Raw genomic sequence first — 16,158 nt, 5'->3', positions numbered from 1 at the left:
AAATACACTGCTTTCCTTACTTTTCCTAACAGTGAGGGAAACAAACCTGAAAAGAGAGTGATGTCTAACAGGAAAAGCTCAAAGAAGGTTAGTCCTGAGGAGAAGTGAAGCCCAAACAGATTCTCCCAGGAAAACTGTGAGGAGAAACACTGCCAGAGCTTTAATGAGGCCTGCTAGGAAACTAAGCAGAACATTGGAACTGGCACAGTCTTGGAGACAGATCGAACTTGTAAATCCCTATAAGTGGGAAGGAATGGAGTTTAACGTTGGGGTTATTTAGCCTGGAACAGCAGTGCAGTCCAAAATTGCAGGACCTGAGAGGCTGAGGCAGAAGGATGTAACTTTTTCCGCCCAGTCCCAGTAGCTAGGTAGTGAGGGCCTCTCAGAATTAGAAGAGAAAAATGCGATTGGTAAGCTTATACCCAGGGCAAAAGCCACTAAACAAATACGAAGAAAACTATGCGAAGGAGCCAGCAGGCAAGAGGCCCAGGCTGAGGCACCAGCTGGGTTGGTGGGAGTGCCAATGCAGCGGAGCGGGTGGGGACTGGGGCGTGGGCTGTTCCAGTCCCTGCGCTTATGCCGTCCCTAAGTCAGACTGCTGAACACCAGATAAGGCAAAACTAGGTTTCAGAATCCCCTTCACCTCCCACTACCCGAAGTGCTGTCTCAGCACGGTGTGGCCTGACATCCCGGCCAGGCAGGGCTCCAGGCCCTCCTAAGGCTCCCGGCCGCCTCAAAAGGCTGCTCGCTTGTGAACCAACCACAGCTCCTCGGGCACCCGCCCAAGAGCCAAGGAGACCCCCAGAGCCACTCTCCTGCTTCCTCCTCTCCGCAGCCTGGGGGCCAAAAGCTGCAGCCTTCACCTACCCTTCTCTGGGAAAGTGCAGCTGAGTCGTTTCCTTAGACACACAGCAACTCCAAGCCGGGCGCCCTAGCCAAGGGAGCAAGATGGCGCTTGAAGAGCTCAGGGCAGGAACCAAACGTCCAGCAAGGCTCATAGGGAGGCGGGCCACGCGCCTTCACAGGTCTCGCGAGATGTCATCTGCGCACAGCCACTTCCGGGTCGGAGGTGCCTCTGTGTCCCTGGGGCCAGGAGCCCCTAGATGAGGATGAGTGTTAGTTGGCACAGCCATGACTGGGTCTGAAGCAGTACAGACCCGCCTCACAGCAGGTTGTTGGCTGTGAATTATGCGGGGTTATCGGAGCCAGGCAGAGAGTCTCACACTGGAGAAAACAAAAATTGGCAGACAGTGCCAAAGGTTACAACCAACTGCGAGTTGTCAACTGCAGAGTATGTAACAGTGAATGTCCTTTCACTGACCAAGGCTGCTAAATTTCTATTCCAGGGTTCCGCTTTGAATCCTTCCCTAGGAACCGACACCTTAATTTCGCCTTCTGCAAAATCCGACAAGAACCTCCTATGCCCAAAATAAGTCAGAAAATTACAAATACCAATCATAAAGAAAGGAATCCCGGATATACCTAAGCCTCACAGCAAGGCCTGGGAAGCCGGAGCTCCTGATTTTGACTGCTGCAAGGGGAAAAAAAAATCAAAACATAATTAGTCATAATGATAACGATAATAATTGTTTTCTTTTTAAAGAAAAAAGATAAAGTTGAGCATTAAAGGATTAGAATATTGCTTGGTAGGAAGGCAATGGCAATGATATTGCATAATGCGATACAAACTGTGAATGAAGAGGTCCGTGGACACCAGAAAATTTTCCATCATGAAGTTGAACGTCAACTGGGTAAATGGATTGCCATCACTAGTGAGAGGAGGAGGAGGAAGGAGCAGGGTGACTCATGGCTGTAATTCCAGGTGATCAAAGACTGAGGTAGGAAAAAGGGGAAGGAGTGCAGCTCACAGGTAAAATGCACACACAAACACACAGGCCCTCTCTTTCTCACATGGCCTTGTAGACATGAATTTGTCAGATTTTCCTTCTGCCATGTGATGCAGTGAGGAAGCCATGAGTAATGTTGTGCCTTTTAAGTCACCCAGACTTAAGTATCCAGTTAAAATATCCTGAAATAGATAAACTTCCTTGTCCATCCTCCCTCTGCCCCCATACATTCTTTCCCAGGGGACCTTCTCATCCTGAAAAAATCATCACTGCATTTTATGCTCAGTCATCTCTGTGACTTCACCTAGGACCTGGATCCCTTCTCTCACTCTCTTTTTAAGACTATTTGATTTCTTTGTACCTCTGGTCAATCCAAAACAATCTTCCTAAGGCAAGGTCAAATTTAAGCTGGTCTATTGCATTTATCTGTACGATTACCTCTGCTGTAGTGGTTGTTTCCGCTTGAGACATTTAGAAGTTTATAAAAGGAAAGGAGGAATGCATTGCTTTCTTTGGAGAAGCTCCAGTATTTACCCTTGGTCTGGACTTTGTCTTTCTGGCATAGATCCTTCTGCCTTGTATTGTAGATCTTTCAGCCTTCTGTCACAGACCCATCAGCCTGCTGGTGCAGACTTGCACTGAGACACTAGGGTAAACTTCAGACCTTGGATTGAATTCTTCAGCCTCCAGCATGCAGGCACCCTCTGCAGGCTTCCTCATCTGACTCTGTAGCTCACCATCCTAAACCAATCTTGTCATTTCTTATACATTTTTATATCTCAAGTTATATCTGTTTTCTCTATTAAAATGCTAATGCATCTGCCTATTTTCTTTTAAAGAGAATGAAACAATGAAACACAGAACAGAACAAAGTTGATCAGATCAAAACAGTGGTATTTTCAGGATTTCAGAACAAGACAACAGGAAATCAACTGTAGCTACGATAATATCTCTTGTTTTCTTCGACATTGTTGTCCATACCATCACAAAGAGAAAGTTAATACAAACCGAAACAGTATAAAATCAATCAGAACAAAAATTGAGAGCCTTATGGGCCTTTAAAACCAGACATTAGGGGCTGGGGATTTAGCTCAGCAGCATAAGTAACTGCCTTGCTAGCAGGTGGTCATAAGTTCCATCCCCCATACTGATTAGAAAAAAAAAAAAAGTAAAACCAGACATTAGGCGATCAATAATAGCTAGCATATTCCTTTGCTTCTTGAAAATAGCTGTTCATATCTTCATACATACTGAAATCTAATAATTACACACAAACTAAAATCAATCAAAACCAGAAATATAAGCATTATTAGACTGCAAAACAAAATGATGGGGAGTCATCAGTGGCTACCATGATGAGTCCTTTTCTTCAGTGTAGCTGTTCATATCATCACATCTAATAAAATCAGTTCTTGTCACCTCTTTAGATGAAGTTCTACCTCTGCCTGTTTTCTCTTCATTATGTGAGTTGGCATAACAGTCCAATGTTCTGTTATTGTGATGTAGCAATCCTCCTACCTGGCGATGAATTCTGTTGCGTTACCTAGAGTTATCTTCATTTTCTCATTGTCAGAACATTGTTTTGTTGCATATATTAAACTTGATTGATTTTCTTTTCCTTCTATCAGCTTAGGAAATGACCTCTTCAAACCATCTCTTGCATCTGTCTTTTCTGTTGATACTTACTGTTGGAAACCATTACAAAGCGGCTCTGAGCAGGTTTTAAATTTTACTAATTGGCTTTCTATATTTATCTGTGAGTCTGTCCTAGGCCTTAGCCGCTTGCCTGGCAATGGGAGCTGATTCATAGTAAGTGAACCTCTGTGAATCACTGGTCCTGGCGGAAGCCTGTAGTGGCCTGTGAGGCCAGAGATACCTCAAAGGACAGGATAAGGCCACAACTGTGGACACTCTGGCTCCAACCCAATTAACAAGGTAGAGACTGCAGCTGCAAAGATTACTCCTACAGTCTCACTTCTACCATGTCTTCATGATAAGACAGTGTTACTGAGTTGACTTGATTCATGACTTAGAGACATCCTTGAAGTGACTCCCAAGGTCCTGCTCATTGCCTGCACTTCCCACAGTCTCTCCACCCTTTGTATTGATCCTAATATAAGTGCACTGATCCAGAGTATCCTTTGTCTTTATCCTCAAATCCTCGAGCTTAAAGTGTTTTGACCCTCCTGGAGCCCTAAAAATCATACTGTCTCTTTACTTAACTTGTGCCACACACTCATTTGGGAGTTTGGGTATCTAGGACAGAACCTGAAAAATTCTATGTAAAAATTTGTGAGAATTTCTTTATGAGGAGTTTAGTCTCCAGGATCTTCTGTTTATAGACCTTCAAGGTTCATTACAATATGCCTTATGATTGATTACTTTGAGTTTTTGCCACTTTGAATCTGCTTGTTTGTTTGTTTGTATTGACCTGATGGGATATGTAGATTGTGGTATTTTTATTCAGTTTAAGAAGTTGCATCTTCAGATTACTTTCCAAAGGTTAGTTCTTTTCTAGTAACTGCTTTGATAAATTCATCTCCAACAAGTAGACATCATGGTATTCACAGAGACCACCTTATATTGCTGTTTTGTTTTGTCTTTGTTCTTCTTTTTGTTTGTTTTAATAGCAGAATATGTTTATTAAGAGACAAAAGCTTCTGTCTAGGAGAGAGGGAAAAAGGGTCCTGAGGGGTTGCCAAGGATGCTGTCTTTTTAGGCTCTCTTATAGAGTAAAACCCCACAAAGTGAGACAGTTGGGGAAAACTCATGAGGATGCCACCTTATATGGTAAATGGATCTTACAGAGAATATGATAGGCAAATCACAGGAGGAAATATTTGGGTTGTGAAGAGGAGATTTCAAAATGATCTTGGTATATCGGGGTATTTTTTTTGCAAGCATCAGAAATTTAGAGTATTTTGCTGAAGCTTACAATGCAGCTTGAACTTGGAAGCTTTGATTAAATAAGTTAAAATGATGCAACATTCACGAAGTTTTGTATACTTTTCGTTATTAAGATCTTCCTCAGCTCCTGCAATCCATTTCTAATTATCAAGATTTTAAAATCATAAACAAAAATTTGAAATAGTTTTGCAAGGCTGATCACTTATTTTTTGTAGTACACAAAAATTTGGAGAAATGTGCTTCATTGTTCATGCCAAGATCATATTTAGTTCCCCTTTTTGGAAAACAAAAAGTCTTTTGTGTTTTAGTTCAAAAAAAGAGCAAGTTTGAGTGTGCATTCACAAAATAATCATTTCATTCTATTGAATGACTATGACTTTAGGCTAGTTATTTGGCTGCTCTGAGCTTGTTTTATTACTCATATATCAGAAACAATAATCCAAACATAAGATCACATGCCTGTCACCATAGCATTCTGGAAGGCTGGGGAAGGAGAATGAAAGTTTGAATCCAGCATAGAGAATTTAGGGACTTACCTTAATCCCAGTTGAAAATACATTTTTAAAAACTAGGGATATATCTTCCAAGAAGATCTTAAATTCAATCCCCAGAACTCCAGGGAAAAACACAATAATGGTAAATTCCTTGTTCATAGTCCACCTGAAGTACTGTCATCATCAAAATTCTTTATTGTTGTTGTCCTTGTTTTCTTATCCTGGAGATCAAACCCAAGGCCATGCCTTGAAGGCAACATCCACACCTTGTATGTTAATTCTTGGTTTCTTTTATTTTTTGAATTATCACACAGTTGTCTTCCTGTGTCACTAAGTGGCCCTGTCAGCCTTGAATTGCTGAGGAAACTGGAGAAATATTATGGCTTTACAATCCTAATTTTAAGGAAACTGTTTTAAGTTCCTTGTGTTCCATCACTCAGTCTTGATATATTTTGGTGACATGGCGTCTGTGTGTTTATTTGCTAAATGATGCAGCATCTATCAAAAGCAACTCTAGCAAATAAGTAAAAAGAGCCAAATGCTTGAACCTGAGCGAGCGCTCACTTGAAAATTGTGATGTTGAACCCAGAGGACAGCCAAAATCAGATGATATCCAATGGCCCCACCACAAAAAGGACAGTTCTTTTAGGTAATCCTTTATGAGATCTATTCTGTAAGTCTTGTTGCTGTGCTTTAATTTTTGGTAGAGTTGACTCAGGTGACATTATTGCAGTCTTGATAAGTTTCTAAGTACATTTGCTACACCACGGCTATTCCTGAGTAATCCTTTGTGGTTGTATCCTTCAATGAAAATAAATATTTATTTTTCTTTCAATTATTTTTCTTTTTCTTCCTTCCTTTGTTATTTCCTTCCTTTCTTCCTTTTTCATTCCTTCTTTCTTCTTCCAAGTGCCATATTTGAAGAAATATAATATGCAGAGTTTGCACTGGTGTTGATGTTAATGACTCCTTCTTTGCACTATTTGAGCAACAAGAGCTCAGAAAGTGTCATCCTAATGGTCTATTTACTAGTCACTTATTTATGTTATGATGGTATTTAGCCCATCTGCTGCAAGGACATTTTAAAACATTAGGAACTGAATCATTCAGAATTTACAAGGAAAGTTAAGAACAAATTAAGGTGAACAAAGCAAATATAGTACACATCTATTTGGAGTGAGAAATTCAACCTCTTTATTCTTACCAGTTATATAGATCACACCTTTCGGTATGAAATAGGTTTAGGTTTTTCTTTGCTTGTTCTTTCTCTCCAGTGTAAAATTTGAAACCACAGCCTTCAAAGGCTTCCAGTTTCTCTCTAATTTTTAAATCTTGAGAGTATTTTCAAACACAATAAATTTACTCCCAGAAACTCTGCAAAGAGCTAAATACCCTGAAGGATACATCCTTTAAATCATTACCTTTTCTACAAAATCCTGTCTACAGAAAAACAAACACTTATAAAAATACTAGTGCCTCATTTTGACTCACTTCTGCCTCCTTTTGATACTGTCCCTTAATGAAAATAAACACTGGCATTTTCAACACTCCTGATTGATTGCGAAGTTCTTGCCACCCACAGCATTGCTCTCAAGGACAGTACTGTATCCTGGCATACGCATTTGTTGTATCTTAAAGACTCTTGCCATGTTATTTGCCATTCAGCATTTACGTAGTGGGATCTTATGTCTTACAGTACAAGCATTAAATTTCAGTACATTTTGAGATGGGCATACATAATGTGAGACTACTCTAACTATTTGAATGTTACAGGTCTGTCACAATCCTACAGTTAGGTTCATTCTCTCATGAGTGACCAAGCCAAAGGAGGCCATTTATTTTATAAAACAAGAGAAAAAATTTTTTTTCAACATATTTTTCTTAGAAGGTATGGGACTCCCACATAAGACAGAGGTCTCTATTTGCTTCAAATCAATGTCTCACTGTAAATAGCTGGAGAAGAACCCTTTAATGGTGGACAACAGTAGAGCAGAAAGATAAACAAATAACATGGTCTCCACACTTGCTTCATCACCTTTGCCAGTCTTTAGTTCATTGTGTCGTTCCCTGGAAATGAAACTGGTTTGATGTCACCTTACTTGTAGCAAGGACTCTATGATTTACTGGCCCACCATTGACACGCTCTGTGCATTTCTGGGCTGAGGAGAGGTAGTGCTATCCCTGGGCTTAGAGGAAATTTAGAAAAGCCATGTAGGCTCAAAGTAACTGGCTGAAATATTGAAACTTCCATTGTGAGTGTCAGTATGTGGAGCAGGCTCCTTTTTATGTTTCTGGATATACATGGTCATCACCAACCTAGGATTCCCACATTTAAGAAATCCTTTCATCAGTTCCAAAACTCATTCTGATCTTTGCAGGAAAACCCGTGCAAGAGGATGTCCAATCTTTAAAATGAAATCTGCTGTTGCTCCAACAGTAGCAATCACAGGGACCTATGTAGGCCTTGTACTTTCCTCAATGCAGACACAAAAAGAATCTTTGGAATATGAATCCAGTGTCTGGTCCAAGTTCCTTCCAAACACAGCACCCACCTGTGTATCAAAGTGCCAGTGCATTACTAACTCCTAACTGAAATTTCCTGAGCATGGACTTAACCTCCTGTCACCATTTCAAAGAAGCTCAAAGAAAACTACTTTCTGCTGAGGTTCATTGAGCATGTCAATGAACAGAGTGTTAGACCTGTATAAATCACATCAGGGTTGCTTATAATCTTGAATGCTCAGGTTGCTTCTTCTTCTTACTTAGGAGAAATTAGGAATGAATTCTGTGTTCTGTGCATGTACTTGGAGTCTCATAACTTGGAAGATTACAAACCCACACTGAGTCCTAATCTCCTGTCTCATGATGACTGCTAACCACTTTCGACAGAGAAGTACAGGTGAAAAAGAAATCATTCTGCTAGTCATGAAGATATTATACAATGAAAATAATCAATATAATATATCATTATTCTAGGGACAGATACATAGTATTGGAATAAATGAGTATCAAAAATATACCAATCTAAGATCTAATGAAGTTGCAAAAAGAAACTTGGAGACACTGGGCAGAGCTGGATAATGTGGAAAAAATCTACCTCAGTGGATTTCCAGAATTATCTGTGGGTAATATTAGCAGATAACTCTATTGCAAAATCCCTCTGTCCATGCATTAGGCTTTTGCATAGCATCTCAATGTAATTCATATCCATTATAATTCTGACTTTTAAATTTTCTTTTTTTCTTTTATTTTTATGTCAGAAACAATAACAAGTTTCACTATTTCTGGTGAGGAAATTCAATTAGATAAATAAGCATTTTGAATTAAAAGTCTATCTCTGAGCAAATTATGTTCCCAAATTAAGGCTTTACTGGTCTGACCATTTTGTTGCCAATCATTTCATCAAACACATTGCCTTTAGGTTCAGCTCTGTAAGGTACAACTCTGCTGAATGCTGCTTTCAGGTCAAACTCAACACTTCAAATCATTGTGCCAGGCTGCTTGCTCTTGATCCTCAAAGTCAAGCTGTCTAAAAACCTTTATCTTTATGTTTATTTTTTATTTTACTGTGTTTTGTTTTTTTATTGCAACCATGTCATCATCTAAACGTTCGGCTCCCTTGAAGTTTTTCCTTCTAGAATAGCTCCTCCACTGTAATTCATCTCAGTGAGCTACAGTGCTTTTGGACATAGGCCAAATGTAGACCAGTTCTCTGCCAAAGCATAGCACACAAGCCTACACCAAAGTGCCATTGCAGTCCAAATTCCTAACTGAAGCCTCCTGAGTGTGGACATTTCTCCTTATCACCACTCTGGTCTTCTGACCTGTGGTCAGATCTCATATCAAGTTTGACTGTAGCATTCCAGGGCAGCTTTTGTATCTGTCATCTTCAAGACTTTCCATTCATTTCTCATGAACTATCTCCAAAGACATCTGAATCATACTGTCAGTGGCATAGCAAGGGTCCTACTCATCTGGTACCAAAATCTGTCTTACTTACTTTCCTCATTGTGGGGAAAACATGTCTAACTCCTGAAAATTAGAGGAGGAAAGGAAATTTTACTCCACTTTGCATTTTGTAGAGGTTTTAGTCCATTGTTGACCGGCTCTAAGGTATGGTGACTGGGCAGAGGGGCATGGCAAAACAGAAAGTGTACATGGCATGGCAGGCTGGAAGTAGCAACAGCAGCAATAACACTAAACCTCCCTTTCCTGTTTATTCCAATAAGTTTACCTTTTTGATGTGCCACCACTTCCAGAGCTGGCCATTAAATTATTCACACCCAAAACTGTGCAAGACCGACCTTTGGATCAATTTAGTATTCACAAAACTTTTATCTATATCTACACACCTAGATGCAGTCAACACCCACATAATCCCACCTATATGTGAAAGAGGCAATTGGGGTGATGTCTACATGCAGTCCATTGCAGAGACCTCTTGCTTCTATAATCTGGGTAGGGATCACTATAGCTTAACTTCTCTACCTAGTTACATCCTTTTTGCAAATACTGCCATAAGTGAACCATGTGCTAGATATCCCTGTCAATGACTTTTCCTTCAGCTGAGGGTAGCTGGTATAGTTTTGTACTATGTTTTGTTCTCATTCATGCACAAAATGGTGATTAGATTGCTGGAGGGTCATTAGGTTTAGAACAAACTCAGAAAGACTTTTGGGATTTTAAGAATCTTTCTATATTATTAATTCTCTAGTCATACACAAATGTCTTTTTTGTTCTATGAGGTCCTTAACTTGGTGTGGAGTAAGAATTGAGAGCTTTTGTCTCAATGATATTTGAAAGGCTTTCTTGGCTAAGAATATTGTAGCAGCTATTCCTCATGGACAGATAGTATGGGCTTCTGTGACCCCATCTAATTATTGAGAAAAGTATATATATATATATGTTCAGTTTTTCTGGATCAGACACTGGCTTCACATTCCAAGGACTCTTTTCTGTCCTGCCTTGAGAAAAGTACAATGCTTAAGTAGGTCCCTGTGATTGCTACTGTTGGAGCAGACAACAGGTTTCATTTTAGACTGGACATCTACTTGTATGGCTGATATCCATCTGAGCATTCAGTTTTGGGTTCGTTCGTTGCTTCAATTAATGCAGTGGCTATCACAGCAAAATGGAATAGTCACATGGCACTGAAGCCAGGAATTCTTTGGACCAGGACAACTGGAAAGAAAATTTGGAGACCACATTGGCCATCTGAGGAAAATACTGCATTTTTGGCATGTCTGTGGTTGTTTGGGGTGGAAAGCTGCAGAGTTTGGTCCCAACTGTGGACACAAATCAGGAGGCTTGTGGTTGCCAGGCAATGATACTTGGATACTGGGCAGTGATTGGCTGAGCAGCACTGTGAGCTAGACCCCTGGTGCAAGGAAACATGTTTGCAGGAGGAGACCTGAGTCAGAATGCTGGATGTTGCCATGGAGATCTTAGTTGCACACAGCACCTTGCATGCCATGATTTGAAAAGGGTGAATTTGAAGAGTTAAAACATTCAGGAAACCCCTCTTGCCTTGTCACTCGGACAGAACAACCAGATGTTCTGACCTGGTAGGGAAGTTGTGATCCGACGTCCCCAAAAATAAGAGCACCATGAACTATCTACCCTGCCAAACAGGATATGAGTTTTCAAAAACATCAAGCCACCTGCAGCAGATAGCTCACCCACCAGTAAGCAAACGACACAACCCCTATTAACCAATGCCATCTGCTTCTGTAACCGATGCTTGCTTTGCGGCTTTCAGCTTTATATATCCTGCACTTCCCTACTCAGCACTCTCCCGCTCCCCTTTCCCACCAGAGTGCGATCTGAGGGTCCCTCGCATGCACAGACAATAAAAACCCCTTGATTTTTTCATAAGAGCTGAATCCTTGGGGCCTTCTTCGTCATGGTGATCTTACAAATTTTCAGAGGCTTGGTATCCAACAATTTTTGAAAATTGCTCAATGTTTGTAGATGGGTAAGCCTTCAAATCTGCCCATGGGTACAGTGGTAATGGGACATCTGATATCCCATGACTTCCCTTGAGGTTTTTGTTTTCCACTTGAGATTTCTAGCACTTTGCTTTGTGCTCTCCGCTAACCCTTTCAGTGAAGCCTTGCTGGCCTCATTCCCACACAGTAATAACACTGGCTGTGAAACTTCTCAGCAGCACACCGTCTTCAAGCACAAAGGATTTGAAATCAGAGACTGTGGATGAAGTTGAACTTCAAGGGCAGCCATCCTTAAACAAGCAATTACCTGTGAGCATGTTTTGAAACATGATTACTACAGGAATATGAGTAGACATATGCAGGAGATTGGATGTCAGGATTCAGAACAGAACTAAACAACATGGAGGAAAGGAATGAATAAGGAAAGAACATATTAAAGATGGAGAGCCAGTCAATCCGATGTAAAAATCTTGGAGGATGAAAGGGAAATTAAAAGTTCATGATGATTTGATCAGAGTATTGAAGTGAAATTGTCAAGTTTGTTGTCCCATGTGTAGTCTCCCACCATGGCCAGTGGAGCACGAGGCAGGAGATCATCCAGTATCCCTATTGGAAGACAGAAGAGCGCAGAATTTAACCACACAAAAACCTATATATCCATTTGTTTAGACAGCACTTTTGGGGATTGTACAAGATAACAAGCATACAACATTTCTATTCTGTCACTGAGCCAAAAGTCAGAATATTATTTCACATGGTGTTTTGATTATTGTTTTTACAGTCCCTGATTAGAGGGTTTGGGAAAGTCAAAAGCTTGAAAAAAACTTTCCCACATAATAATTCCATATGTGGTTAGAAAACCTGTGAAACCCTTTGGTTTTCACTTTTGGGACTTTGTTGGTTGGCTGGCTTTGCGAATTGCTTCTGGTTTCCAACCATTAACTTAGTGAGACAGACAAGTCCACACTGCCATTTTGGGGGGACGTCTACAGCTTTCAAGGAATCAATAAAGGTGAAGTAATACATGATAAATGATTTTCTCCTATTAGAATCTTGATTGACTGTCAGATGCTGAGACTGTTCATCTAAGTGTGGCACTGTGCTAAACACATTTCTTCCAAACCTGGGAATGTTTTAACTTTTATCTTTCCAATTAGTGGCCTGAAGGAAGGTGCTTTCTGGGAAGAATTTTTTCGGCAACTTGATACCAATTACTTTTTGTGACAACTTTGGGCAAATATCTTCCTCCCTACAAGTTTGTGGTTCCCTGTGGTCTGTGTGAGCTGTTGCTTAATCCCATCTACAAGGCCTGCAGTCAATGTCTATCTGCGTTAAACAATGGAAATTTTAACTCCATTTTATGAGATCAATCCTCCCATATAATTGCTGTTTACACAGCTCCACTTTAGGAGCTACCCTATTGCACTGTGGAGAGGCCCATTGTGTTTTCCTCATTTTCCACTTTTCTATGGTTTTGTGTAACCTTGGGTTTGACCAGCCTTGCTGTTGTCCAGAGACAGCACACTTCCCTTTTAATTTCATAGTGTTAATCTAACCTGGGTCTTCTAAAATTCTAGCTGTTAGAAAATGTTACTGTCACCTTCTCAGTGTTCTGACCTACAGTGTAGTTTCAAGCAGGGTGATGAAAGGATTTTCATGCAGGATTATGCCATGTTTAGTTTTACCTCACAAAGTAACAGAAATTCCTACCAAATAGTAGAGAAAAGCTTTCCCAAAGAGAGATGGACATGAAAATCTCAAGGTTGTGTCCGTTTTCTTCAAATCCAAGGGGCTCTTGATGAATTTTTGTTGTCTAACCTATCACTTGAATCATCTATGTCCTAGATAAGACACTCCTGCCCCTGAAAAATGTTGCTATGTTCTCTCCCCCATGAGAAAAGGAAAGCAGAAATGCACAGCTGAGTCCAATTTAAGAGCACACAGTGGCCCAGCTGCCAGTGTCAAATGTGTTAAAATTGTTGTGAGTTCAAAAACTGCAGGCTTCAACCTAGCGCCTAATACAATGTGTCCCCCGTATTTACTCATCTCCCTTCTATGTCCCCATTAACTCAAGTCACTGCACACAGTATTCATTGTGGCCACATGACCAGCGTCCTTGGACCTTGCTCACCAGCAGCTTATTCAACTCATGACACATCTTAGGAAAGACAGCCACACCCTTGTCTTTGGGGCTTGTATCCCATCCCTACAGACATAAATTTCCTGGGAAAGGGGAGCTAAGGCCAAAAGGGCCATATGCCTAAAGACTGGTGCCATGTTCTGCTGAATTATCATTTGTCATTTAACAGGGATTCTAAGAATATCTGGACATAGGCCATAGGCATCCCTTCATGAGTTTGGGGGACAAATTATTTCATATCACCAAGACATACCTGGGGCATTGAGAGGAAGTGGGATTTGGATCCCTTTTCTAACGTTTTCTCCTACATTTGAAGTTTCTGAAAACCTGCTTATCATGGGCTCTCTAAGATGGTGATGACTTCTGTATTGAGGCAGGACATCAAGGCTAGAGTGTGCAGGGTTGTGATGTCATAGCTTCAGACATCCTCTAAATTGCGCTATGAGAAATGTGAATCAAAAGAAACAGGAAAAGATGAAGCAGGCACTCCAAATATTTATGCTGTGTGTGGATTCTTCTTCACTTACAGATTTCTCCAGTGGTTTCTGGCTTTCAGAGCCAAGTGGTACTACAGTGGAGGCAATGATCTGGGACAGACTGTGCATAGGGCTTGCACACAGAAACTTACAGGGCATGATTTGAAAGGGGTGGATTTTTAGAGACCTGGAGTCCAACAGTTTTTTTGTCTAGCATATTATTCCTTAACGTTTGTAGATGGAAATGCCTGCAAATCTGTCCATGGATGCAGTGCCAATGGGACATGAGATATCCCATGATCTTCCTTTGAGGATTTGTATTCCAGTTGAGATTTCTGGCATTTTGTTGAGTCCTCTTCCCTAACATCTTCAGTAAATCCTTGCTGGCCTCATTGCCAAGCAGCAGAAAAACTGTCTGTGAAAGTTCTCAGCAGTACACCCTATGCAAGCACAAGGGATTTGAAATCAGAGACTGTGGATGAAGTTGAACTTCAAGGGCAGCCATCCTTAAACAAGCAATTACCTGTGAGCGTGTTTTGAAGCATGATTAACACAGGAATATGAATAGACATATGCAGGAGATTGGATGTTAGGATTCAGAACAGAACTAAACAACAGGAGGAATGGAAAGAATATATTAAAGATGGAAAGCCAGTCAATCTGATGTAAAAATCTTGGAGGATGAAAGGGAAATTAAAATTTCATGATGATTTGAACAGAATATTGAAGTGAAATTGTCATGTTTGTTGTCACATGAGTAGTCCCCTGCCTTAGCCGTGGAGCACAAGGCAGGAGATCAGTCGAGTAACCCCATTGGAAGACAGAACAGCACAGAATACAACCACACAAATACCTTTGTACCCATTTGCTTACACAGCACTTTTGTGGATTGTACCAGGTAACAAGCCTAGAATATTTCTATTCTGTCATGGAACCACCAGTTAGAATATTATTTCACATGTTCTTTTGAATATTGTTTTGACAATCCCTGAGATAGAAAGTCTGGGGATGTCAGAGCTCAGAATAAAATCTTTCCCATATATTAATTACATGTGTGGTTAGAAAAGCAGTGAAAGCTTTTTGTTTTCACTTTTGGGACTTTGTTGGTTGGTTGGTTTTGTGAATTGCTTCTGGTTTTCTACCTGTAACTTAGTGAGAATGACAAGTCCACATTCTCATATTTTGGGGACTTCTACAGCTTTCAAGGAATCAATCAAGGTGATGTAATAGATGAGGATTAATTTTCTCCTATTAAAAGTTAAAAGGCTTCCAGATACTGACATTGTTCATCTAAGTGAGGCATTGTGCTAAACAGCTTTCTACCAAACCTTGGGAATGTTTTATGTTTTATCTTTCCAGTCAAGCATACTGCTGGAAAGTATTTCCTGTGAGGGGAAGTTTTCACCACCATGAGACCAAATACTCTGTGACTACTCTGAGCTCCTGGGCAGATATCTTTCTCCCTACAAAGTTTCTGATTCACTTTGATCTATGCTAACCTGTTTCTCATTCAATCCCATTTTCAGGCATGCAGTCAATGTCTTGCTGGCCTCGACAATGGAAATTTCAACTAAATTTTAGGATTTCAGTCTTCTCATGTAATTGTTGTTTCCACAAAGCTCCACTTCAGAAGCCACTCTGTTCCACTGTGAAGAGGCCAATTGTCTTTTCTTCACTTTCAGATTTTCTAAGGTTTTGAGTAAGCTGTGGTTTGACCAGCCTTGCTGTTGTCCCACGACAGCATACTTCCCTTTCAGTTTCATAGTGTTACTCTAACCTGGGTCTTCTGAAATTCAAGCAGTGAGAAAATGTTGCTGTCCCTTTCTCTGTGTTCTACTGGGTTAAGCAAGCCAGCTGACCTGTGGTGTGGTTTCAAGCAGGGCGAGGAAAGGAGAGATTTCCCTTATGCCATGTGCAGTTTTACCTCACAAAGCAACAGAAATTCCTACCAAGTAGTAGAGAAAGCTTTCCCAAAGAGAGATGGAAATGAAAAATCTCAATGTCATGTCAGTCTGCTTCAAATTTCATGGGCTCTTGAGGGGAATTCTTGGCTCCTAGCCTATCAAGTGGACCACCTATCTCCTAGGTAAGACACTCCTGCCACAGAAAAATGTAATGTTCTCTCCTCCATGAGAAAAGGAAAGCAAAAGCACACAGCTGAGTCCATTACAGAACATACAATTGAGCAGCAAGCCACTGTCAAAAGTGTTCAAGTGGATGCAGGTGCAGATCCTGCAGGCTACAGCCTAGGGCCTCATACTTTGTGTCCCCCATAGCCACTCAACTCCCTATATATCCCCATTAACTCAGGTCCTTGCAGTAATTCCTCATCCTGTCCATATGATC

The sequence above is a fragment of the Cavia porcellus genome, unplaced genomic scaffold, assembly GCF_034190915.1.
Source record: "Cavia porcellus strain 051 isolate PalLab524CR breed Dunkin Hartley unplaced genomic scaffold, mCavPor4.1 scaffold_61, whole genome shotgun sequence".
Taxonomy (NCBI): Eukaryota; Metazoa; Chordata; class Mammalia; order Rodentia; family Caviidae; genus Cavia; species Cavia porcellus.
The sequence above is the reverse complement of the archived record's forward strand: the minus strand, read 5'-3'. Positions refer to the sequence as shown.